At 36.2% G+C, this 26,587-nt stretch overlaps 1 long non-coding RNA gene across 1 annotated transcript in view; it reads right to left on the reverse strand.

Moving 5' to 3' along the window:
• Positions 1-26,587, reverse strand: part of LOC143645974 (uncharacterized) — a 326,483-nt gene that overhangs the window by 99,209 nt on the left and 200,687 nt on the right. The gene's annotated exons all lie outside the window — the stretch shown is intronic.

Here is a 26,587-nt window from a genome sequence, read left to right on the forward strand (position 1 = left end):
AGTTTGGCGGTTCCTCAAAAAGCTGAATACAGAATTGCCATTTGATGCAGCAATACCATTGCTAGGTATCTACTCAGAGGACTTAAGGGCAAAGACACAAACGGACATTTGCACACCAATGTTTATAGCAGCATTATTTACAATTCTAAAGAGATGGAAACAGCCAAAATGTCCATCAACAGATGAGTGGCTAAACAAACTGTGGTATATACATACGATGGAATATTATGCAGCTTTAAGACAGGATAAATTTATGAAGCATGTAATAACATGGATGGACCTAGAGAACATTATGCTGAGTGAGTCTAGCCAAAAACTAAAAGACAAATACTGTATGGTCCCACTGATATGAACCGACATTAGTGAATTAACTTGGAATATGTCATTGGTAACAGAGACCATCTGGAGATAGACATAGGGTAAGATAATGGGTAATTGGAGCTGAAGGGATACCGACTGTGCAACAGGACTGGATACAAAAACTCAGAAATGGACAGCACAATACTACCTAATTGTAATGTAATTATGTTAAAACATTGAATGAAGCTGCATGTGAGGTATAGTGTTATTTTCCCTCTCTATATCATTTTATTTCTTTTTCTGTTGTCTTTTTACTTCTTTTTATAAATAGATGCAAATGTACTAAGAAATGATGAATATGCAACTATGTGATGATGTTAGGATTTACTGATTGTATATGTAGAATGGAATTATTTCTAAATGTTTTGTTAGTTAATCTTTTTTAATTAATAAAAAAAGAATATCTGTGATTCATGGAAAGAAATCAAAATTAACAGAAAAGGAATAAGCTTATTCCAATCCTCATGTGTGACTTTAAGAGGTTCAAAGACTTCAGTGGAGGAAGTAACTTCAGATGTGGTGTAATTAGCAAGAGAAGTAGAAATAAAAGTGGACCTTGAGTATGTGACTGAATAGATGCAATCTCGTGATAATATTTAATCAATAAGGAGTTGCCTCTTATAGGCGAGCAAAGAAAGTTGTTTCTTGAGATGGAATCTACTCCCAATGAAGATTCTGTGAAACATTGTTGAAATGAGAACAAAGGATTTAGACTATTGCATAAACTTAGTGCATAAAGCAGAGGTAGGGTTTGAGAAGACTGACTTCAATTTGAAAGAAGTTCTGCTGTGAATAGAATGCTAGCAAACAGTATTGTATGCATAGAAAAATACCTCACGAATAAATCAATTAATGCATTAGACTTCATTGTTGTCTTATTTTAAGAAATTGACATATTCCCTCCAGCTTTCAGTAAACTCTACCCTGATCAATCAGCAGTCATCAGCATTGAGGTAAGACCCTCTGTCAGCAAAAATATTAGGACTTTCTGAAAGATCAGATGATGATTAGCACTTTTCAGCAAGAAAATATTTTAAATTAAGTTATACAAATTGTTTTTCTAGACATAATGTTATTGCACATTTGATAGGCTATGCTATCATGTTAACATAACTTTTATATGGACTGGGAAACCAAAAGATTCATGTGACTTACTTTACTTTGATATTCTCTTTATTTCAGTGGTCTGGAATTGAACCTGCAATATTTCTAAGGTATATTTTCAAATATTTAACAAAATACCTTTTGTGTATACTTCGTGATCAAGAGGGTATTGTTCTATCCGTTTTATTTGTATAACATATACTTGAGTGCAGTTGTAAAATCCAGGTAAGTCAGTGTCAGAAATAAAAATTAAATCAAAGTTAACTAAAAAGCTGGGGCAAATTGATCTTGTTTCACTTATCAGCAATCTATTCATATCAATTCTCATATGCATTTATATCAATATATATGAAAACACATGGGAAGACCTATACATACCTATGAATGTTTATCATAAAAATTGAGGTGTTATTCTTCGACTAATGCATATAGTGTTTCTTTTGTATCAACTTAAACCCATGCACCAAAGATTACAAAATGTAATCTTGCAATGCAAGGTTTGCATTGATTTTGCTATGCAAAAGCAACTATTTTAATTCTTTACAGGAAACATGAAAGTTACTTTTCCTTTTGTAAATGTTATCATTCTCTTTAACTATTGAATGTGTCTGCATTCTCAGTTATAATTAAATAATGCAGCTTGTCTCCAATTATATCAGTTGTTAACAGAAACTTAAATATGCAGAAAAATTCAATTACTATATACATAATTTTTTCTTTGTGATATAAATACATTATTCACAGGACTTTTAGCAATAGATAAGCATTTTGAACATGATAGGAAGGTACAAAGTCAAGAAAGTCATTAGTACAAAACTGAACCTGCAAACCTCTGGAGAGGCTTTACAATCCATTATCAGATTTAAAGATTTCTGGATAGGCACATGTTTGTGCTTGTGTGTGTATATTTGAGTGTGTGTGTGCATGTGTGTGTAACCTTAGATAAAAGTAAAGGGGGTGCTTCAAGGGAGAAATGGAAGAGTACTAAATTTTACATCCTTCAAAATAACCTTTGGAGTCATTTTAGACATTCAATGAAACAGTTTTTAAAGTGGATTCCCCATTGAAGCTAAGAATTATGAGTCATTTTCTCTGAACCCCTTAAATTTGAACTTAAAATTTTAAGATAAAACAAATAGGTCTCTTAATTATATGAATAATTAAAAAAAATCTTACTTGGAAAAACTCCTAGCCTTATAGATCTCTAAATTGATACATGCATATATATATTCAATATTCCAAATATTAGAAAATGTGTATATTCTTCCATTGGAATGATTCATTCCAATAATAATGGCTTAGGAGCTCAAGACAGTTGAGTTTTAAATGACAATTACTAAAATGCATCTTTTCACTAAGTCACTTTAAGTTTCTATGTTTCTTTCTTTATAGGAAAGATGAACATGTGGAATTATATTATTTGCACAATTCTTAGAAATTCTAGAATTAATTGATTTATATGAATGTTAATAGGTGGAGAATTGACTGGTAGAATGTTGCTAGATCAATAGCAACTTGAAATTAATGGCAGAAACGATGCATTTCTATGGCCCTTTTCATAGCATCCTTTACTTCTTTATTTCTCAGACTGTAAATCAATGGGTTTAACATCACCAGTGTATAGATCACAGAAACCACCTTCTCCATTTCTACAGAACACTGGGAGCTAGACTGAATGTAAATGAAGCTTAGGTAAACATAGGATATGGTCACAATAGTCAGATGAGAGGCACAGGTGGAGAAGGCTTTTTGTCTATGTGCTGCTGAATGGATCCTCAGGATAGCAGCCACAATGAGCATGCATGACATGAACACAATTAAGAAGATGACCAGGCAATGACCCCATAGATGGTTTGCAGCAGCAGTTCATTCCTGGAGGTAACAGAACATGACAGCTATACCAGTGAGTGAATATCACAGAACAAGAGGCTGACAACATTCGGTCTACAGGACAAACTCCCCAAACTTGTCATGTGTGTGTCAGTGAGTTAATCATTCCACATGTGTATAACCCAATGACCAGCACTACATTTTCTCTTATACATGCAGTGTAAAGAAAAGGGTTCACAACATCCAGGTAGCATATTCATCACTGCCAGCAAGAAACCTTCAGTGGTAATGAATAACCCAAAGAATAAATGCTGCACGGTGCAGGTGGAGAATAAAATGTTTCTCTAACAGCAAAGAGGTTGATTAGCATTTAAGGCACAATGACTAATGAATAATAGGCACCTAGAAATGAAAGGCAGTTAAGGAAACATTACAAGGGTGTGTAGGATTTAGCAGTGAGTTGAATGAAGAAGATCATGCCTAGGTTCCCCACCAAGGTAATGAAATAAATCACCAAGAACAACAGAAAAATTCACAACTCAGATTTCAGCACGGTCTGTCGGTCTTGTAAGAATAAACTCACTAATGGCTTTGAAATTCCTACATCCATTCATTAATTCCTTTTCTTTAAACCTGATAAACAGATTAGAATGGATATAGAGAAAACAATTATATGACAAAATTAAATGGAAATGTTTATAGACACATGTTTTGGTTTGCTATTGCTGTTGGAATGCAGTACCAGAAATGGGTTGGCTTTTACAAAAGAAGGATTAATTAATTTATAAGTTTTCAGTTCTGAGGTATAAAAATGTCCAATCTGAGAGATCCTGAGAAAGTTACCTTGACTCAAGAAAGGCTGATGGCATCCAGAGCAACTCTGTCATCTGGGAAAGCACATGGCTACCATCTGCTGGTCCTTTGGCTTCTGGTTTCTTTATGCCCAAGAGATCAGTTCTCAGCTTGTCCCTTTCTTGTCACACATCACTATAAGCTGCAGGGGAAATTCAGGCCATACTTTCCACATTTAATTTGAAAATCTCTTCAGCTAGTTATCCCAGCTTGTGTGTTTTAAATTATGCCTGCCATCTAACACCTAATTTTGCCAACTTCTCTGCCAGTTTAAAACAAGAATCACCTTCATTCCACTTTGCAGTAACACCTAAAGCATTTCTGTCTAAGACCTCATTGGAAGCAACTTTAGTGTCCAAATTTCTGACACCAGTATGTTCAAAGCAATTCAGGCCTTCTCTATAAAGCTCTTCATAACTTTCCAGAATCTTTCCCATATTCATTCAAAAGGCCATTCCAACATGTTTGGCAGCAACCCACTCTATGCACAAAATTCTGTTTTAGGTTACTAATGTCGCCAGCATGCAACATATCAGAAATGGGTTACCTTTTATAACATGAATGTATTAAATTACAAATTTAAAATTCTAAGGCCATACCTCTCTCTCTAAGCCCCTCAAGGTGAGACATGACATCCAGGGGTGAAAGTCTCCCTGGACATGGGAGATGACTCCCAGGGATGAAAGCAGACCTGGCACTGTGGGATCAACAATTCCATCCTGACCAAAATGGGAAAAATAAGTGTAACTTAGAAAGTGTCAGTGGCATAGAGAGTTCAAATAGAGTCAAGAGGCTACTATGGAGTTTGCTCTTATATGAGCTTCAGTTAGACCTTGCTATCTATCATAACATGCCAAACTCCAACCAGGACCATTTCAGCCAATCCTAAAGAACACTTAGGACAACATGTAAGATTCCACAAGTGTTCCATACACTAGAGTAACTTTCCAGAAACCTATAACCTCCAGATGGGTCCCTGGCCCAGAGAAGTCCTGAAACCTAGCACAGCCTTTCCAAAGCATCAGATAGTTTCATTTCCCTAGTCCATATTAGTGACAGACCCTTCCAATATGAAAAATTTAGAATTGCCATAGCCCAAACACCTCTTTTCTATGAGGAAAGAGAGGGATGGAAAGATCAAAGGTGATGGTGGAGTTATACAAAGAAGATAGAATTTAACAAAAGAATATCAATGTTAAATCATTAAATTGATATCTTGGGTGGGCCACAATGGCACAGCAGAAAGAGTTCTTGCCTGCCATGCCAGAGACCTGGGTTTGATTCTTGGTGCCTGCCCATGTGAAAAAAGAAAAAAAGATATCTCTTTTAGTCTCCAGTATTTTATATATTTAATTTTTTTATTTTTAAATTTATTTATTTATTAATTAAAAATTAAGAACAAATGAACAAAAACATTATCTTATCATTCTATTTTACATATATAATCAGTAATTCTCAATATCATCACATAGTTGCATATTCATCGTTTCTTAGAATGTTTGCATCAGTTCAGAAAAAGAAATAAAAATACAACAGAAAAAGAAATAAAATGATAACAGAGAATAAAAAGATTATACATACAATACCCCTTACCCCTCCCTTTCATTGATCACTAGCATTTCAAACTAAACTTTTTAACATTTGTTCCTCCTATTATTTATTTTTATTCCATATGTTCTACTCATCTGTTGATAAGGTAGATAAAAGGAGCATCACACACAACGTTTTCACAGTCACACAGTCACATTGTGAAAGTTATATCATTATTCAATCATCATCAAGAAACATGGCTACTGGAACACAGCTCTACATTTTCAGGCAGTTCCCTGCAGCCTCTCCATTACATCTTGAATAACAAGGTGATATCTACTTAATGCCTAAGAATAACCAGGATAACCTCTCGAATCTGTTTGGAATCTCTCAGCCATTGACACTTTGTCTATTTCATTCCTCCCCTTTTGGTCGAGAACATTTTCTCAATCCCTTGATATGGGTCTCAGCTCATTCTAGAGTTTTTCTCAATCCCTTGATGCTGAATCTCAGCTCATTCTGGGTAGTCTCCAGTATTTTAGAGCATCTAGAAATAAAAACCTAAAATTGTGGAATTGTAACCCATGTCAAACTCTGAAATATGTTCTACAACTAATTGTGGTTTTGTGCATTGAAATTTATGGCTTTTTTGTATGTATGTTATTTTCCACAAAAAAAAGAAAAACAAGTCAATTACAAAAAAAATTAAGCCCTCTACCCTTCTATATTCTGGAGCAGATATAAGGAAAAATATGAGCGGATTATATAGTAGCCCATGACAAACTCTGGGATCTGTCCTGTAACTACTTGTTAAAGAGTGCTTTGAAAATAATTACTTTTTTATTTCTTTGCTTTGTATATATGCTATACTATACAATAAAAAAAGTAAAAAATAAAAAAAAAGTCTAAGTCCATAAAATATTCAGAGTAAGGCATCTAGAGAAAAATATTTTCTTTGGAAGGCTCAAGAATGGCTGATGCCATTTGGAACAATTCTGTCAACTGGGAAGGCACGTTGGCTTTTGCTTGTCCTTTGGCTTCTAATATAAATTGGCTTCTGTAGGGATGTTATGCATGTCCTGACATCTCTGTCTGTGTTGGCTCAGAGCTTTTCCTAAAATGGTTTCCTCTTGAAGGATTCCAGTAAGCTGTTCTGGTTTGAAACTCTTGTGTACCCCAGAAAAGCCATGCTCTTTAATCTTCATTCAATGTTGCTGGATGGGATCATTTTGATTTAGTTGTTTCCATGGAGATGTGGCCCACCTAACTGTGGGTGGGAATGTGTTGATTAGGTGGTTTCCATGGAGATGTGCTACACCCACTCAAAGTGTGGACTTAGTGGAATCCTTTCAGAGGGAACAATTTTGAAATGTTTTAGAGTCCACACAGCCAGAGACCTTTGAAGATGCAAAAAGAAAATGCTCCCTGGGAAGACACTTGAAAAAGCCAGTAGAGAAATCTAGCAGACATAGTCCTGTGCCTTCCCAGCTGAAAGAGTTGTTCTCAACCCATTGGCCTTTCTCAACCCATTGGTATCTTTGTCTGGATGACTTAGTTTGGACATTTTATAGCCTGACAAACGTAAACATACAATCTAATAAATTCCCTTTTAAAAGCCATTCCATGCTGGTATATTGCATTCCAATGATTTTAGCAAATTAAAACATAAGTAGATTAAGACTCAAATGGAATAGGTAGAGATACATCTCCATGGAAGCTATTTGTTTTGGTTTGTAAGATGCTGAATGCAATATAACAGACATGGAATGGTTTTTTAAAAGGAACTTAATAAGGTAAAAGTTTATACTTCTAAGAAAGTGAAAGTGTCCAAATTAAGGCAGCAACAAGAGGTTACTTTCACTAAAAAAAGCCAATGTGTCTGGAACACTTCTATCAGATGGGTAGTCATGTGGTTGGCCTCTGATGGTCCCTTGCTCCAGGGATTCATTGCTTTCAGTCCCTGTTCCTGTAGGAGATCCTCTCTTTGCTTCTCTGGAGCTGGTTTTCATCCCTTGGCTTCCCTTGGCTTAAGATCTCATAGTGATATCTGAAGGGGTCCAAGCATTTCCAAATATCTGTGTCTCTGTTTTCTGAAGCAACTGTTCTCCAAGGATCTACATCTGCTCTCTCTGTTAGCTCTGAAGCTTCTGTCATTTCTGGCTCTCTAAAAATGTTTCCTTTTTTAAGGGATTCCATTAAACAAATCAAGACAACCCTGAAATTGATGGAGTCACATGTCCATCTAAGCAAAGTATTGCACCCACAATTGGGCATGTCTATCTCTGCAGAGATAATCTATCAATATCTCACCTCATAATATTGAATCAGGATTTTTAAAATTGCTTCCCCCACAAGACTGTATCAGGATTAAAACACAACTTTTCTCGGGTACATAATACTTTCAAATTGACACACTACCTTATCAAAAGGTCCCATCCACAATTAGGTAGGTGACATCTCCATGAATGAACCTTAATAAAAAAACCCTCCCAAACAATAATTTTATTCCAACAATATTGAACTAAGAAAAAAATATGGCTTTTCTGGGGTACATAACAGCTGTAAACAAGCACAGGTTATTCTTTGCTAAATTTTTTTCTGTGATAGTCATGCTTCTGTCCCATCAAGAGATGTCTGAAACAGTGTTTTGACTCACAAAAATGTGTCTACTTCAAAGTGTCTGCCTCAATAGGTGGTGATACCAGCAGGATGGAAAACTGATGGCCATTGAAATGAAATTGAAAAAAATAATTTTAAGCTCTCTTACGAGAGAACTCATTTTGGATATGCCCAGAGTAAATGACAAGAAGATCTAAAATGAGTGCTTCTATGTAATTAGTCCACAAATGACTATTGCATAGCCAGAGACATACCAAAGATTACAAGATGGACCACATGACCTCCAAAGAAGATTTCACAATACTCTTAAAAGTGCCAAAATGTTGATGCTTTCTGATGCTTTCTTGTGGATATAATAGAGATAGACACTCAATGGACATAATAGTCAAACACACACACACACACATTTGGACTAATCTTATTTTAAGTTCTCAATAATCATCCATTTCTGGTGCCACCATATTTAACAGAAAAGATTATAAAATGTTACTATCACTTTATAAATCCTTATAGGGTAAAAGTATCTTCCAACATTCTGCTTCATCTCTTTTGAGTAGTGATTGAATAACATTGTAAATAATTTTCATTGCAATAATATTAGAGAAGTAGAATATCTAGACATAATTTGTAAATTTAATTGTATTACTTATCCATGGTTTGCCCACCTTCTGCAAGTTGGAATTGTAAACAGAATTGAATGATAGGATGTGGAGTTGGAGTAAATAGCCTCCAATATTCTTGACACTCATATTATTCTATGAGATTTACAGCTTAAGCTTTGTAACTGATCTCCTAAATATGAAGATATTCAAGTAAATAAGAGGAAAAGGCATTTGTAAAAAGAAAATTAAACTTACCAAAGGTAAAATGTTAAAATCAAGCTTTAAGTCCTCCATTTCCATTTCCATTGTTTCTCCCTTTACACAAAAGCAATTTCAGTTACTGATTATGTGGTATGCTGGGTTATTAAATCTTTTCATAGTACGTAGCTCTTGATAATTTTGGGTAAAATAATTGAAGGTCAGTCTATTCATTGATGAACAGTAAGCCAAACAAAAAAACTAACAGATAGGTTTTAATATATTTAATTCTTTCCCCTAAAAGGACAAATTTAGATTAAAAGGCCAGTATATATGTATATATTAAAGACACACTATATGGATAATAGGAGAACAAAGACTGGATAATAGGATAAATTTATAGGGTAACGGTTCTTTGACATTTGGTGAGTGTCAGTACAGGACTATTACTTAAAAGAGATGGGAGGCATTCACTGGTCACTGAAAAGATGTGTGGACCAGGCACAAGAACAGCACGAGGGGAGCTGAGAACACAAACAGGAAATCTTGAAATGCAGAGGTATCTGGAATATGTGAAGAAAAGTACATATTGGATTGGAGAAATCTAGACAAGAAATGATGGGTATTAAGCAATACAAAACTTAGAAGAGGACAATATAGGTCCTAGGAAATTTCTAATGTTCAAAATCTTACTAGATGACACATCACAGAAGACAGCAGAGTCAGAAGCTCTAGAAATCAGGCATTCCACTAAAACAATGACTGAGCTCTCAGAATAAAATATTCCAGAATGATGGAATGTAGTCAAACACTTTTAATGATGAGGGGAAGGCTTGATGAAAAAAGAGCTTGGCAAATTTCAGTGAATATTGGTATCACATATAATAGTGTCCCTCCTCAGTCCCCAGCCCCAAGGCAGGCAGCTAAGGGTATGGCTATCTGCAATCCTCTCACGGCTTACAGGTGCTAGGATGGGCAAAAAAGATCTGGTTCTCCAAATACTAGTGACGTGTGCTTTGATCTGCCTTATGGTTCACGGAAGTACTGGCACAGAGGTGGCCATTGCATATCTGAAATCACCTCCTTCTCTGGGGAAGTCACAAAACATGTTCAACGGCCATCGTCAGACCTTCCACTACCCATATCTCCTTACTTATTGTGTGCTATTCCATAACCTGGGGTAGATATTGAGTGTAACAAAAGGCCCAGCCTGACCTTAAACCTAGAAATCAGGAACAAGCAGGCCCAGATACTTATCAGAACAGACATTTTCAGTCACAGGGTCCCCTTCCCATCAAAGGTAGATAAAAACCACATGCAAACAGCAGATTGGTCTCTCTTCCTTGGTGTAAGAGCTACCATCTATTGACCATGACCCAGAGCAGTTTAGGGCCACCTTGAGAGACAGGCCATGATGTGACTTTGCCTCTTGCTCTTTTAGACTCTTTGTGATACTTAAGTGACAAGGAGATTTTGCTTTACTGGGCTCTTTATTCTGTAAAATAAAGGTATCATTTACTAAAAGTTTCAGTGGTGCCCTGAGCCTGTGTCTCCATGACACACCAATATAACAACTCAGTTCATGCAGTTAGTGGATAAGAATTGTCTTTTATTCTGTTTATATGGGCTTTTTGGAATTTCCATGATATGTTTCTGACTGTAGACACACTGATGATCTCTGACAGCTGACCCTATTATGCACACCACAACTATTCATTATCACCCCTATTAATTAGGGTTCATACCTGAAGTACGGGGTTTTGAAACATTACATGTTGAGAATTGAGGTATGCCCAAGATCTATTTAGTTTGTGGAGCTGATAATGGCCAATGAAAGCACTTATTACATCTATATTAGTAACTGTGTGTTTCTTTCTACATTGTTTTGTTAAGGATAGGTATCTTCTCAAATTTATTTTCAGTGTATTTTTTTGAGCCAGAAACAATAATGTATAGAAGGTTTGAGACAAGGTGTTTTCTCTCTTTCCTGTAGACACCATGAAGAATTTATTTGTCCTTCTTTTATCATCATTTCTACTCTAATAAACATTGCATGCTATCTAAGCTGTATTCAAATATACACAAACTAGACTAGACAATTTTTATATATTTAGCACTTGATTTGATTTACTTCCTTCTGAAATACCTAATGCCCTACTGCTGCTTTTATGACCATATTTCAGATGCACAGATACTAGTAACATCTGAAAGGAATCGATGACAAAAAGTGAATAAATGCAGAAAATGGAGTATAAAGAAGAGTATTAAAAGAAGGAAAGTTAGGTTATGTGAATGGAAGAGCTAAAGGATTTATTAAAGGTGATTATTAATGGATAATAAAAAATAAAAGCTGTTGCAAAATGCAAGTGGTTAAATTAGCATATTCACTGATATTATTTTAATGGGTTTTCAGAATGTTATATTACTAAAGACAGAAAAAAAGTATGGTATGAGTAAAAAGTACCCTAGAAAAATATTTTCATTGCATAGAACCCAACCACTACATGAGAAAGAGGACTTTCATTAATAGAGGATGCATAAAAGGTCGGTGAGTTAATTCTATTAAAATAATGTACATTCTATTGACATACACTTTTCTGATTATTTCACATTTATTCACTGCAAAACTTTGGGGATGAATATTTACATCATTTTGAACTCTTTTTTGTTTCCAACAAACAAAATATTTTTGTCTATTTCATGTTTTCTTCATCTTTAGTATAATAATTGAAGAGATAGGAGAAAATTCTCAATCATGGAGTACATACAATTTAAAGAAAGAAAATGAAATTCAGTTTTAACTCTCTCTGCTTTGGCATAGATTATATGTAAAGAAAAATTTTGATCTGTTAAATAATATTGCTTGGAAGATAAAAAGGAATAAATGCTAGTATAATAACGATAGTCCTCAGCCCACCTATTTTTGTTGCTATTATTTGTGAAGTTGGAATGGAAAATAGCTTTACGAATCATCTTAACTTGCTTAAACGTCCATTTTTACACAGAAAACTACAAAGAAACAAAAAAGTAACTGAGACAGTCTGACATACCAACAATTCTTTGTGATGTTAATTAAGACCCATAACTCCATGGAAAAGGAGGAACCATAATAAACAATTCAAGGAAGTCTGCTTGTTTTCAACAGATAAGCCTACTCCTACAAACAGTGCTTGCAAATTATGGACCATACCCAAGGACATAGCACCTTGAACAACACACATAGCCCATATCCTCCATGCCCTCCCCTCCCTGTTCCCTCATACATTTTCATTATTCAAAGTAGGTATAGAAATTGTTTCCCAGCCACTTCTCTTTGAGAAGTAACTTTCTTTTAGTACTGCTCCCATGCACATCAGTTAGCACAATAAACTTATTCCACATCTTGGTTTTCAGAACCTTGCTTTCAACCTAACATATTGTAGTCTCCCTTAGACATTTTCTAGAAAAGTACAAATTTTAGTACATTTAAAGCATATTTTATTCCCCATTTTCTTGAAAATAATAATACCTGAAAGTGCTAGAAAATATTCACACACTTAATTAAAATAAAAATATTATAATAAATATGTAAAGAGCTGTTGCCTCCCAGCCAGAGGGACATCTGTGCCTGGGAATAAAGTAATTCCCCTATTTCCCCTGTCTTGAGAAGTTGCAGGCATTCATGAGGTTAAGCCTTTCTGTAAGCTCTTTTACAAGCTCTGTTGAGCAAACAGCTAACAAATGTTCCAGTTGGTTTGCAATTGTTGTTTACCCTCGGGCCAGAGGGAGTAAAACTTCCTGGAATATTGCATGCAGAAGTTTCCGAGAAGATTGCCCCCTGTCAAGGGGGTAGAGAAGAAGCGGGTGTGACCTGGGGGTGGTGACCCGCTAGATAAGGGAAGCTCTGAGGATACAAAAGGGGAGGCAAGAAAACACTACTACTACTACTAAGATGGGGAACTACTAAGAAAGAACTAATAAAGAGCTCACTCCCAAGAAGCAGGGAGCCCTGAGTGATGGAACCATACTTGTCTCCTGAGTGCTGATTTCTTAAGTCAACCTCGACGCCCCTCTCCCAACTCGGCTTCAAGAGCCGGACGTGGCAATTGGAGGTCCCACCGAGATCGGGAACGAGGGATCATCGGACGAGGCTCCACGGTAAGGACCGGGGGAGGATCGGGAAAGAATCCCGGGTTAGGTGCGCCTGATAGTCTTAAAAGGAAGTTAAATAAAAATAATGGGGAATTATGCCTCATGAGTTCGGCTGGCTTCCGAACTGAAGGAACTATTAAGGAAACAGGGAACTGCAATTAAGTCAAGTACCGCACTCGATTTTATTAAAATCATAGGAGATGTTAGTCCCTGGTTCCTGACAGGGGGAAATTTTAACATTACAGATAGGGAGCAGATTAAAATTGAATTACAAAAGGCTCTCAGGGAGCGAGGTCCCAACGAAGTCCCCATAGCGACATTCTCCCTTTGGAGGCTTGTGAAAGATGCTCTCCTCACAAGTCATGTTATAATTAAAGAACAGTTAAAACTTTTGGAGAAATACAAGAGGAAGAGACAAATAAATCCCTCCAGGGGGATAATCTTAGTGAAATAGAGGAGGTCCAAATTAAAAGGGGGCAAGGGAGGAAGGAGTCCATGACATCCTCCGCCTCTGAGACTGAAAATGAAAGTGGTTCGGAGGATGATTTAGAATCTAAAGAACTAAAAAAGGATATCAAAAAATTAGAAAAGAGGTTGAGGTCTTTAGATTTGGGAAAAGTGATAGACCCTTCAATTAGCATCAGGAACCCCGAGACTAAGAATAGTTTCCCTTCAGCACCACCGCCGCCCTCAAAACAACGGCCCCATCTGTTTTAATTGTAACAAATCGGGTCATTATTCAAAAAATTGCCCCCTATGGAATAAAGCCTAAACTAATATAATAAGTGTTGAGGGTTTGTAAAAATAGAAATTATGGTTAAAATCAAGAAAGATTTAATGAGTCTAAAATGATAATGTTTTCTTTTAGCTTGTTCTGATGAAAAGATATAAAATTTCTAAATAATTAGTTAAAAAGCAAAAGGTCTGTGTTTTATCAAAATCACTTATGTTAACTTTTATCATGTTATTTATCTGTATAAAAAATACTGATTTTCTCCTGGGTATCATCATACTGGCAAAAACTGCTTCTTGCCCTAAACCAGGTGACTTAATCTATTAATCTAAGTACTATTACTATAAATGGATCTATTACTGACTAAATAATATTCAAATTATTTAAACACCTAAATTCCTTTAAGCCAAAACATCTTAAGACTTTGTCCAATCTTTATATAAACTATATATGTATAAACTAAATTTATCCCAAGATAACCATGGCTTATAGTGGAAGCAGATCAGATTTCAGGGTTGAATGCAAAGAAAAAATATACTTGTGGAGTCTTTTTTGTTCACCTGTTGTTGCCGTTACATGCAACTGATATTGCTATCACATGACCTTGGTAAAAAATAGTTAAAATGTACACTCTAGCTGGGAGGACTGGCTATCCCCCCAGAAAGAGGTGTACTTTAATAAAGATATCTAGGTCCAGGAAGCTCCTCTTGGTCCCTAGCCAGTTCCCAGAGGACCCAACTGGGCCCCATCATGTAAGCAAATCAGAATTTGGCTACTATTGTGAGAAAATATAAAAACTGCATGCAATAAATTTAAAATTAGCAAAAATGCACAACCAATTATAAAGAATCCACATTCTTGCATTCCTTTTTATTCAATCCAATGAATTCAATTTTAAAAATCTGGTCATTTACTATGGATACACGTCACTATTGACACCCTGCTTTCATTTTTGCTACCTGCCACTTTAGGGATTCCTAATTATATGTTACAAAACTTGTTTGATATTTTATAAGGAAATTCTGATTTATTAAGCAAAAGGCAGTTAACAGCTGCAGCTAAATGAGAGTTACAATTAATTGAACAATGCATTCAAAAAGAACAGCTTGTTCAAATAAATCTAAAAAAGCCTGTTGATTTTATTATTTTCTTTACCTTGCAATCTCCCACAGGCCTATTTTAGTAAGACGGTGTTTTAAAATGGATTTTTTTACCAAACAATTGACAAAAATGTTTAAATACATACTTGCAAAAGATTATTTCTTTAATAGTCAAAGGTCACCAAAGATATTATCAATTAAGAGGTCATGATCCCTAATTGCATAGTGTGTGATCTCACAAAGGAAGAGGTTCAAAGTCTATATATTTTCAATGCCTCTTAAGAAATAGCATTAAGTAACTTTAAAGGACAAATAAATAATCATTTACTATGTCAAAACTTTTACAATTTTTAAAAATTAACGCAATGAATTTTACCTAAAATAGATCCAACCTTACATAGTGCCGGATCTGCCTGTTAACCTGTGGGGCAGAAATGTTCTTAATGCCATGGGAGCAGTCCTGACTACTCAAACTTTAAAAGGAAACAATCAGCCAGTAACGAACATAATGTTAGATATGGGCTGAACGCCCGGCAAGGGGCTGGGCCACTCACAACAAGGGCGGCCCCAACCTTTGCTCCCCTAAAATAAAATCACGAGAACCCCAGGGGAAAAAGAGGATTAGGTAATAAGCCTTTTTCCTAAGGGCTGCTGTAGAGTGGCCTGAACCTACACCCATAATTTGGAAAAACGACTCCCCAGTGTGGGTAGAACAGTGGCCCTTAACTAAGGAAAAACTCCAGGCCGCCCAAGATATAGTGAATGAGCAATTAGCAGCGGGACATGTTGTCCCTTCTATTTCACCATGGAATACACCAATATTTGTGATAAAAAAGAAATCAGGGCAGTGGCGACTTTTGCAGGACCTTAGAGCAGTAAATAAAACCATGCAAATCATGGGAGCCTTGCAGCCTGGGCTCCCTCATCCTGCTGCCATTCCAAAAGACTGGCACATGATAATTTTAGATCTAAATGATTGTTTTTTCAACATACGTCTTGCTGCTCAAGATTGTCAGCGCTTTGCTTTCTCGGTACCCTCCACCAATTATCAGGAGCCTTATAAGAGATATCATTGGGTAGTTTTGCCCCAAGGCATGGCAAATAGTCCTACCTTGTGTCAACTTTTTGTTGCAGCTGTATTTTCACCGCTGCGACAACAATTTAAGGATGCGTATATAATCCATTACGTAGATGATCTGTTAATGGCTCATTCTGACGAGGACAGACTAATAACTCTTTGTGCTCAAATGCAGGCTGCTCTGCGTCAGGCAGGACTTGTAATTGCCCCCAGAAAGGTTCAATTGACATACCCCTATAATTATTTGGGTTACACTATTAATAAGGTAGGAATTGCGCCTCAAAAGATTCAATTTGCCACCTCACACTTAAAGACCTTGCATCAATGGCAACGATTTCTTGGAGAGATACAATGGTTGAGGCCGTCATTTTCACTTTCGACAGGGGATCTAAAGCCTCTTTTCGACCTTTTAAAAGGCGATTCAGACCCCAATTCCTCTCGAGAATTGACACCTGAGGCTAGAGATGCTTTAGACAAGGTTGAGCAGGCCATGCAGGATATGACACTGCAGCAGTTAAACTATGACAAGCCTCTAGAGTTCCTGGTCTTAGCATCTAAGTTTATGCCTACTGGAGTTTTTTGGCAGCATGGACCCCTTTATTGGGTACACTTGTCTGCTTCACCAGGGCGTATGGTCATTCCCTATCCTGATCTGGTGATTCAACTCTTATGGAAAGGTCAGGCTCTTGGTAGAGCGCTTTTTGGTAAAAATGCTGACAAAATTATATTGCCTTACACTCAAGATATGATTTCCCAACTGATACAGAATAGTGACTCCTGGTGTTTATACTTAACATCCTACCAGGGGGAGGTTTCCCAAGCCTATCCCAAACATAAATTACTACAGAGTTTTAAAATTTGTCCTTTTGTCTTCCCAAAAATAATAAGAGAGCTCCCCATCCCAGGGGCACGCCTTCTGTTTACAGACGGCTCCAAGTCAGGCACAGCAGTTGTAGTAGATGGTGAAAGAATAGAATCTGTCAATATTCCTGAGGCCTCTGCTCAGCTAGTGGAACTCTCAGCTGTAATTTTAGCCCTTAAGCTGTACCCAAATGAACCCTTAAACATCTACACTGACAGTGTGTATGTTGCTAATATCATGCCCCAGTTAGAAGTGGCACCCCATGTAGGAAACTCTTCGAGAGTCATCTCCCAACTACAGTACCTCCAAGTGCTTATCTGGGCCAGAAAGGATCCTCTATTTGTGGGCCACATTCGAGGACATTCGAACTTGCCAGGTCCCCTCGCAGAAGGAAACGCCAAAGCTGATGAAGCCACCCGCTTAGTTTTCGCCTCTTTTGAGTATGATCAGGCCCTGCAGCTACATAAGAAATTCCACCTTAATGCTCAGACACTTAGACTCCAAACTCGCTGCACAAAAGCTGAAGCAGTGTCCATTGTTTCCGTGTGCCCTACTTGCGTTCCTTTTATCCATGCTCCATCCTTAGGTATAAATCCCAGAGGCCTTAGAGCTAACAATATCTGGCAAATGGATGTTACTCATATTAATAACCTGGGAGCTAGGCACTATCTACATGTGTCGGTGGACACCCACTCAGGCATGATCATGGCTACCTCACATTCGGGGGAAAAAACTAAACATGTAATAGATCACTGTACTGCTGCATTTTCGGTCTTGGGGGTGCCTCACCACACAGAAACTGATAATGGCCCTGCTTACACTAGCAACCAATTTTCTAAATTTTGTAAAGTATGGGATATCAAATACAGCACAGGTATCCCTTATAACCCTCAAGGGCAAGCGGTTGTTGAGAGAGCACATCGCCACCTCAAAACCTATTTGCAAAAAACAAAAGAGGGTGAGGTATACCAAGAGTGCCTAGAACCACAGGCATTACTCTTTCATTTAAAAATTTTTTTTGTTTTTGGACAACAAAGGATACAGTGCCGTGCACCGGCATTTTTCCATTCCTGCATCAGTTGAAGCCATGGTGGCTCCAATATTGGCCAGGGTTAGAGGCGCCATGTGCGTCTACCCAACCGGTGCTGAAAAACCAATATGGGTGCTGGAGCGATGTGTCAGGCCTGTCCATGACCTTGAGTCAAAAGAAAGTCCCCAAGAAGTTGGGAAATGTTAAAATCGGCCTCCAGGGTTTTGCGCCCTGAGAAAATTTCGTTTTATGTTTTGCAGGAGACGTATGGACCGTGTGAGGAAAACACAGCTCCGTTGTTGGATTTTCCTTGCTGTCTTTACCTTTGTCCTGCACTGTGCCATTTTGGCCTTGGCAGAAGAGCCTTGTTTCCAGGAATCCAGTAACACAGCCCTGCCTTGGTTCACTGGTACCACAACTACTGCGTTGAGGGGACAGTGACTCCTGCCGTCTTCCTCCAGAGAACAACGCTTGACAACAATTTCCCTCCTTTTGCCTGTTGACTGTTTATATGCTGATCTCCCCTTTTTTGCTTCTTAGGACTTAGTGGAAACCCCAGGGAGGTGGGAGAGGGGAGGGCAGGTCGCACCCGTTCTTCTCTCCTTTCATGTCACTGCATGCGTTTCTGCTAATAAGATTCTGTACCACCTGCAACATGGGATGCCCACAGAACCTCATGAAGGCCTAGTAAAGGCTGTTGGACCACCCAATGATGGGCAACTTCCCCGCTTGCCACATCTACCTAAGCCAGGAGCAGGCACCTCCAATGACGGGTCCTGTGGCAGGGGCTAGGGGTCGACCTAAGACAGGGAGTCCTTCCCAAACTTCTCAAAAGAAAAAGGGGTGAGATGTTGCCTCCCGGCCAGAGGGACATCTGTGCCTGGGAATAAAGTAATTCCCCTATTTCCCCTGTCTTGAGAAGTTGCAGGCATTCATGAGGTTAATCTTGGGCAAGTTCTTTTGTAAGTTCTTTTGTAAGCCTTTCTGTAAGCTCTTTTACAAGCTCTGTTCCAGTTGATTTGCAATTGTTGTTTACCCTCGGGCCAGAGGGAGTAAAACTTCCTGGAATATTGCATGCAGAAGTTTCCGAGAAGATTGCCCCCTGTCAAGGGGGTAGGGAGGAAGCGGGTGTGACCTGGGGGTGGTGACCTGCTAGATAAGGGAAGCTCTGAGGATACAAAAGGGAGGCAAGAAAACAGAAAAAAGGTCTGACTCCAAGAAGCAGGGGGCCCTGAGTGATGGAAGCATACTTGTCTCCTGAGTGCTGATTTCTTAAGTTAACCTCGACGCCCCTCTCCCAACTCAGCTTCAAGAGCTGGACGCGGCAAAGAGCCAAACTACTTTGAGGAATTTGAGCAATGATCTAACTTGGCAAATTACAACAGAAGCATATGGTAAGCAATAACTGAATAACAACATGCAAAGTGAAGTTGATTTCCTAGCTCATTTTTCACACAAAATTTAACTCATAATAGATCAATGACCTAAATGTAAGAGAAAACCATATAACTCTTATAAAAATCTTAATTACCAAAGATTGATTAATGCATGCTTATATTTGACACCTAAAGCACAATCAACAAAAGAAAAAGAAGATAAACTTTTGAAATGAAAAATTTGGATGAACATTTTTCCATAAAGTTATACAAATGACAAACAAACACATGATAAAATGTAAAATATCACTGATCCTTATGAAAATCAAATCAAAACTACAGTAAAATATCGCTACACACCCATAAGCTGGCTTTAATAAAAGATGGATGATATAGCATATTTGGGTAAGATGTGAAGAAATAAAAACCCTTATGGGAATGTAAAATGATGCAGCCGCTGTGTAAAACAGTTTGGTAGTTCCTCAAAAGTTAAACATAGAATTACCAAATGACCCAGCAATTCCATTTAGCATTTAGCAATCACCCCCTGATCACTGATGAGTGCTACCCACTTGAATGAACTTTGAAAACAATGCTAAATGAAAGAAACAAGAAATCAAACATCATATGTTATATGATTCTTAGTATATGAAATTTCCAGAATAAAAAAAAAATCCACAGCAATTAAAGGCAGATTTGTGCTTGCCCAGTAGAGGATGGAGGGAGGGGGTGATTGCTAAATGAGTTGTTGTTATTCAGTTATTGCTTACCATATGCTTCTGTTGTAATTTGCCAAGTTAGATTCCACCCTAATGCATATACACAAAATAATTAAAAACAGACACTCAAGCAGATATCATGCACAAATGTTCATAACTCCACTATTCACAATAGCCAAAGGTAGAAATAGGCAAAATAGCAATCCACAATGAATGGATAAGCAAATTGTGGTATATACATACAAGAGAATATTATTCAGCTGGCAAAAGCAATTAAGTGTTGACACTGATGAGTGCTACCCACTTGAATGAACTTTGAAAACAATGCTAAATGAAAGAAACAAGAAATCAAACATCATATGTTATATGATTCTTATTATATGAAATTTCCAGAATAAAAAAAAAATCCACAGCAATTAAAGGCAGATTTGTGCTTGCCCAGTGGAGGATGGAGGGAGGGGGTGATTGCTAAATGAGTAAAGGGTATTTGAGTGTGATTGAAATGAGAGAGATGTAGTAGTCATCTAACAAATAAATCAGGATTTAAGGGATGATTTTGAGCGCTGAATCACTATATAGCTATTCTTTTTTGCTTTTTGGTATATTGGATTAGACAGAGGGAAATATCTGAAATCTCTGAATTGTAACCCATCTGTCTTGATCTCTGGTAAAGATTGTATAACCCTTACCTTTTTCCCTGCATTTTAATAACTTTGTGACTAACCTTTATTTGTACCCAGTTATCCAATTTCTCAACTTTAGAGTCTATGATCACTAAAGACAGCCCCTAATCTGTTTATTAATGAAGGGTATTGTCTTAGCCCAGGACCAACGCACCCCAAATCCAAAGTTATCTTGATAATTGTCACTGGATATAACCAAAATGGGCCCATTTGACATGCACAGTAGCTTATACTTTAACCTATAAGTCACTTAAACTCATTCTGCCATTTTCTTATGTACATTCTTTGACTAAGCATGTAATCAAGCTGCACATGCTCAGCAATTTGATCATTTCTAATAATATCATCTGGCACCACTGAACTTATTACCCTAAACCTTGCTCATCTTTTTTTCTAATAATGTAGCAGGCAGCTCCTGTTTGCCCAAGCCATTTTCTCTCACAGCAGGCAGGCCCCTGTTTACTCAGGCCATTTCCCCTTTGAAAGTCTCACTTGCCCCCAGAACATTTAAAACTGCACTTAGCCAGGATAAGAAAAATTCCTGTAGAGATCTCTCCCTTTCTGTACATTGGCACATAGTCAAGTACTTCCCTTAAAACCCTGAGACAACCCCTGCTGGGGACTCAGACTTTCAGAGGCTACTTTGCTGAGCCCTATGGCCATAGAAGACTAAAACTTACTTCCTGAAACTTCAGAGCCTCAACCCAGGTTTGTTCTGTTTCCGTGTAATGTTCCTGGAGGCTTGTGGCCTTGTTCCTGGTTTTGTCCAACAATAAAACTTTCAGAATTACTGCAGTTCAGAGGGATGGATTTCTGTCTGCTAGGCCCTCTGCTCTCCTATAAATGCCTAGTAATAAACTCTTTGTCTCTTTGAAACTCCTGTGTCTCAGGAATTGGTTATTGAGCATATCAGGCAAAAGAATCCAAGGCCTGTGTCCGACAATGGTTGCTCAATATAATGAATGCACTAAAAGCCACTGAAATATACATTTTAAAATGGTAAATTTACTATTACATAAATTTACCTCAATAAAAATATATTACTTAGTATATTTCCTGACTCTAATGAAGTTAAACTGAAATTTACCTCAAAATATACAATACAATCTCAAGCATTTTTTAAAGTAAATTTTAAAAATTTACTTTTAAGTAATCTATTTTTCCAAAATAATTAAAAGGAAATAAAGATTTCCAATGGAAATGATAATAAAACCACAAAATCTCAAAATTTTTCTGATTCAACATAAAACACTGCTAAAAAGAAAAGTTACACTTTTAAGTAAGTATATTAGGAGTATAAGGAATTCAGTAAAAATAAACTCAGAAAATAGAATCCAATTAAACCCAAAATAATAAGGAAGGAATAAAAAACAATTGGACAAATCAATGAAATAATTGAAAAATAATATATAAGATAAACGTAAATATGTTACTATACAAATCAATCATAATAAACCCTTATTAAAATTAGTTAAGGAGACAGAGGTCGAGACAGTTACAGAGACACACCCAGAGAGAAACAGAGACAACTAAAATAAGCTATGAAACCATTATCATTCATTTAAGAGGGAATACACATACAAACAACATTTTCCATAATATAGGAAGGAAACATGAAATATGCAAGTTTAAAATATTAGATGAGATGGAAACATGATATGAAAAGCAAAATTGACAAAAGAAGAAAGTTTAGAAATATCTTAATAGCCATATACTAAAGCTTTTTTAATATAATATAAATTTACCACAAAGAAAACATTGAGATCAGATAATTGCTCAGATATAGTCTACCAAAAGTTTAAGGAAAAATATTTCTAATCTGATACAACTTTTCCAAAAATAATATAAGAAATGAACACTCCCAACTCATTTTATAAGGTCAGAGTAACCTTTCTCTGAAAACCTGAAAAACATCAGTATAAGAAATAGAATTTTGAATACAATCATAAAGATATACATTAAAAATACTCAATAAAATACTAACAAATGGAATAAAATAATATACTAAAGTGTTAATATATGATAAAAGTGGGCTGTATTCTGTGAATATAAAGTTAGTTTATTCTTTAAAAATTAATGTAAATCAACATATGGAGGAACAAATAGGAGAAATGCATGATAATCTTAATCAATGAAGAAAAAGGTTTGATGTATGTATACACTCACTCATGAATTATAAATGATTTCAGCAAACCAGCATTGAAGGAGAATTTAATAATGCTAATCTTGATATTGAGCATTTTTTCATGTGTTTATTGGCCATTTACATCTTTTTTAGAGGAAAACTCTTAAGTTCTGGCATGTTTCAATTGGGTTGTTTGTTGTTGAATTGCAGTGCTCTTTATATATTCTGGATAATAAGTTCTTATCAGAAATACTATTTGTAACTATTTTCTCCCATTATATAGGTGTTTTTCACTTTCCTGATAATGTCTTTTGATGTACAAAAGTTTTAAATTTGTTGAACTCCAATTTAAATATTTTTTCTTTTGTTGTTCTTGGTTTCGTTATCATCTAAAAAATCCATTGCTGAATCTAAGGGCATGAAGATTTTCTCCTATATCTTCTGAGAGTTTTGGGTTTGGCCTTTCTATTTAGGTTACTTATTCATTGCATTTTTTAAATGTATGTTGTAAAGAAGGGTATCAAATTTGTTCTTTTGATATAGAAATACAGGTTTCCCAAGGAACATTCTTTCCCTATTGAATGTACTTGACACTCTTATTGAAAATCAACTGGCTGTAGACATATGTTTTATTTCTGAACTCTCAATTTCAAATTACACATTTTTAGCATAATGACAACACCATATTTTTTCTTTCACTAATAGATATAAATCATGAAAAAAATCTAAGTTTTGTAATGTCATTTACTATTCCAACAAAACTTTGCAACTGTACAATTTTACCAGGATTGAGTTGATTTCTAATTGTTTTCCCCATTGTACCTTTAATCACTGACTCCATGTAAGTGAGTGCCTTTACATCATGCAGGACCCCCAGGGACCTGTACAAACCATTTATGTTGTTTTGTTCCTTACTCCATTGCTCCCAGCTTTTCTCACTGGGAAACAAGTAGGATGTCTTACATAATTAGACAGTACATGAAGACAATATTTGAAGTCTCTCAGACAATTTGGACATAAGAATGTATTACACATTGCTTCCTTAGGGAGAATCATAATTGGAGAGGGAAACCATAAATTCTTCCCACCATAAGGAGAGAAACAGAACTTTGGGAGAAAAAAATGCAGTCCTTGATTATGGTGAGTTGATAAGAGCTACCTTTCTTTCTAATTATGTATAAATTTTGGTTATTTCTGATGGTACTGAGAGAGCTGATCTCATCAAGTATTACATCAATACACACTATTTACATCATTGATAGGGCTTCACTCCTACAGTACATTGTTTTCAGGGCATTAAATTCTGTGAAATGAACATGTGTCCAAGATCTATTTGTTTTGTGTGGGATGATAGTGACATTTGGATACAAGAGAAGAGGGAGTTAAAGTATCTGAAAACAGCATCAGTGATCTAACTAATAGAATCATTTAAGGTTAAGATTGCCAGATAATATACAAGAACCCAGAAATTAACCAATTTCAAATTAATTTCAATTTAAAATTGAGATTAAATGAGTAGAATTTTTAGTATAAGCATGTCCTATGCAATATTTGATAAATGACAAATATTTCTTTTAGTAATATTATATCCAGTGTAATACTTGATAAACAATAAAATAATTTTAGTGTAATTATGCCATATACAATAATTGATAAACTGTGAATATTATTTAGATAAATGAGATGCATGAAAATGTTGTCTCTCTTGGGGCTGTTTCTTTATTCAGTTTCTCACCACAGGATCTAGTTTTTTGTTTGTTTGGTTTTTTTCAGAATAAGCATTACAACATGACTGAGTAAACTGACAAGTATATACCATGATCTTTAGCAGATATGAAGTTGTGGAGAATCTCTTGAACTGAACATAATTCCTAAGTGACAACAACATGACTCAATATTGAAATTTCTTTTATTCCTTTGCAACATTTTGTCTCCTCTGTACAAATGGCTATTCTCAGCAGGAGGTATTAAAATGTGCATATTATCACTTTCAAAAAAGATAAAAGATACAATGGGGAAGGAGAAAGGTAAAATAACCCAAATATTATTCAAAGGTAAATAGTACCCGACACTGAAAATGGAGATAGACTCAATTAGTACTAGAATTATTCTAGCACACTGTTGATGCTATCAAATTAATATAACTGATACTGGCATACTGAGTCTCTTTTGCTCAATCCACTATACCTCCATTTTTACAGTAAAATTATAAGAGCAGGGCCTGCAATAATTCAAAGATGAGATACAATGTTAAAATGGGCCTGAACTTCAGTTCTCATATCAAGACAGAAGAGGGGACTAGGTGGGAAATGATTCTCAATGCAAATACAGCAGCCAACCTAATACAGGAAGTGGAGATGGGGCTCAGCAACCCCAATCTCCTTGATCACACTGACAAAATCATCAACTAAAATAAGCAGAATCCTAAAATAGCTGCCACTCCCTTGAAAGTTTTACCAGCCAAAGGATCAAAAATCACCTTTAACAGACAAATGCCTCAAGGTCTCTCTGGACTACAGCTGTCCAAACTGCAGGCTTGGACCTTGGAGGTGGAGGAAATGGGGAAAGGAGGTGGACTGGAAGTCTCTATATGACACTTGTGTACCTAAACCTGCATATTTCTTTAAGTTGTATAATTCCATTCTGCATTTTTTGCATCTGAATATTTTGAACTACATTATTGTTGTAATTAAAAATTGTGCTTGCAGAATCCTAGCTTGGCATTGAGAGGAATCTGAGTCCAAGAGAAGTTTGAAAGTTGTTCCAAATAGATTAAGCTAAACCAGCTTTTCTAGCTCAATTGGGGCAATTGTACTTTGACTTACTGACTTTCCTTGTGCAATTGTAGGAAAAGAAGGGGTGATTTTTTTTGAAAATCACAGTGTTACACCCTAAATTTTCCATTTTACAGGTACAGAAAAAAATTGAAAGTTGCAAAATATGATGTAATAAATATGCAAATAAATATTAGATGTAGTCAATAGAGACTCTTTCATCTGCACAGTGATATATTGGAGGATATAAAGCACATAAAATTAAACAATCAAGTTGCTTGAATATTGATATAAATTATAAATTTAACAGGTATGAACCAGATCATTTGGTTTTTGAAGTTCATAAAAACTGTGACTATTAAAAAAATTCAAAATGAGTACTGAGGCATAACATGTACTTAGAATGAAAAAAAGTTCATATATGAACAAACAGATAATGGCCATATAATTCATAAAACCTAGAAATAAAAGTATGTCTATTAATCATGTCTCTGACAAACCTCACCAGAAAGGGTGCTGGGAATGAATTTAAGAATGATTGCCACCTAGAACACGTCACATTGTTTAACTATAGATGTCACTAATTTGACCTGCATAAATATATCTACTATTATTAAATGAAACTTTAACTAATTCACACATAGCTGACTCCTAATAATTCCTGTAGACATTCCAATGCAACCTAACATTAAGATAAAGTATAATGGAACAAAAAACAAAATGGAAAGAGATTACCTTATTGATGATAGATGTAATCATGATGATAAACTGATTATGATCATCTCACTTTCACAACCTTTAGTAATGTAAATCACTGTGTGAGTGCATTACTAAGGCTCCACCCAGGGTGCAGTTGAGGGACCATAAAATAGAACCTTCGT

This window comes from Tamandua tetradactyla, chromosome 9, assembly GCF_023851605.1.
Source record: "Tamandua tetradactyla isolate mTamTet1 chromosome 9, mTamTet1.pri, whole genome shotgun sequence".
NCBI lineage: Eukaryota > Metazoa > Chordata > Mammalia > Pilosa > Myrmecophagidae > Tamandua > Tamandua tetradactyla.